Below are 1,976 nucleotides of genomic sequence, written 5' to 3'. Positions count from 1 at the left end.
GTATTATTTGTTGAAAAATAAAAAAATAAAAAATAAAAATAAAAAATAAATTAAAAAAAAAAACTTTCTTCTTGAGGAACAGTTCCATGATTCCAAAGTTCGAAGCTCCCTGGGATTCAGGCATATGAACTATGTGATACTCCATCCAAAACAAGTGCTTGCCATGCCTGGCAGGTTCCTGCTGCTGAACCTGCATATTCTCTTTCCTGTTTCTCGGAATTTCAGACCCTCCAACTCCTGCGATATAAACCCACCACTGCTCTCGCTCAGCTCCAATGCATCCTCCTCCTCCAGGAAGCTCTCTTAGTGCCCTCCAAGCTCTTTTCCTCCAACTCTACCTTTCAGCTCTTGGTACATTCCCAGCACAACAGAGCCCTGCGCGCACAGCTGTCCTCTCAAAGCCTCGGCTGCAATCTATCCTGAACAGCAGGAGCCCCATCTTCTAACCCTTGTCCAGGCCCATGCCTGACAAGTGGTTCCATCAGTTACCCCCAAGATTCCTCTAGTGGGGTGGAAATGTCATGTTCAGTGTCATGATATGTCGATGTCATACTCAAGGAGCTGAGCTTTTCCCCAAGCCTTTGCTTCTGACTCATTGTCCTTCCAAGATGGTAACTCATCATTTTATAGCCCAACTTGACCTCCAACACACACACACACTCACACACACACACACACACACACACACACACACACCTGCCTCTAAAGGAGTGCCTACCACTGGTACTCTCACATCTCTTTACATCTCTGTTGCCTCTCTACACCGGGGCACCTTCAGGGCACCCTCTCTATCCCTCATCTTAATGTTCCCTATGCCCAGTGGAGGATCTGGCCCTAGAAAGTGCCCAGAAAATGTGGGATGAATGAATGATCATCCCTCAAAGCTCTAAGCCAAAGTTTCCAGATAGAAGATGGCTCATTGCTCCCAAAAGTCTGTCCTGATTTACTCTATCCTGAATGAACATTCTCACGTGGCCTTAGGAAGAGCACTTTCCCTCTATGTGTCTTCAGTTTACTCATCTGTAGAACAAGGTAATTGGATCTCTGATGAAAAATAAGGTCCTGGCAAGTTCTCCCTGTTTTCTTCCTGGTTCCTTGAGGCTGTGGGTTTCTAGCCTAAAATCTTCAGTGCTGATGTGTTTCATCTCCTCAAATGGCTCACGAGGACATCTTTCCGCCTCAAGCTAGCACCAGGCTGGGTGGCCACCCAAAGCCCCACTAAACATCTGCTGAGTATTTAGTCAGGTCAGGAGGGTCAGAACCTTGTCACCTGCTAACAGGGTGAGAACTCATACACCATACATGCCACAGATCCCAGGACCTTACCAGAGTAGGTCACCCTTTCCCCAAGACACTAGAGTTTTTAAGCCTTAACCTGGATGTGTTCTAGGTTGCTAACCTTCCTGGCTTGCTAATTCCCCAGCCCCAGAAGTTCTTCACTACCTCTGAGCAATACAGTTACTTTTTCCCCCAGAGAAAGAGATGAGTTCACACCACCCCCAAGGTATTCTGGGTGGAGAGGTGCCTGGGTGTCCTGCAGGTGGAGAGGCACCCTCTGCTGCAGGTTGGCAGGCGGCTTGGTGCATGGCCTTAGCATCCTCCAGCCCTAGAGGGAAGCCCCACTCTGCCTGTGCTCAGTGTGGGACTTGGACCTCTCAGAGTCCCTCTGTCAAAGTGGAATGAACATCATTTCCGTTTTAAAGGACTCTTGTGAGGGTTAAATGGAATAAAATCTTTAGAAATCTGATGCATTGATTTTTTTCACTATTTTATTCTGCTTTTTATTCTTTCAATTATAGAGCCTGATTCCTCTCCAATTTCCTCTTCTCTTTCCTTGGCTTGTTATGTCCCATGAGACTGATGTTATTGACACAGAAACCATTCCTTTGCCACTATGTCTTGCCTAGGATAAACAATAGATGTGCGAGGAATGAGTGAATAAATATCTGGTTCTGAGAGAAAAAAGGAAGGGATAT

The 1,976-nt window shown here is 46.3% G+C and overlaps 1 protein-coding gene and 1 pseudogene across 2 annotated transcripts in view; both read left to right on the top strand.

Moving 5' to 3' along the window:
- Asic2 (acid sensing ion channel subunit 2) overlaps positions 1-1,976 on the top strand; it is a 1,146,900-nt gene that overhangs the window by 1,091,091 nt on the left and 53,833 nt on the right. The window lies entirely within an intron of this gene.
- LOC105742767 overlaps positions 1,303-1,976 on the top strand; it is a 2,938-nt pseudogene continuing 2,264 nt past the window's right edge.

The sequence above is a fragment of the Octodon degus genome, unplaced genomic scaffold (genome assembly GCF_000260255.1).
Source record: "Octodon degus isolate 3935 unplaced genomic scaffold, OctDeg1.0 scaffold00072, whole genome shotgun sequence".
Taxonomy (NCBI): Eukaryota; Metazoa; Chordata; class Mammalia; order Rodentia; family Octodontidae; genus Octodon; species Octodon degus.
This window is presented reverse-complemented; position numbering and strand designations above follow the sequence as displayed.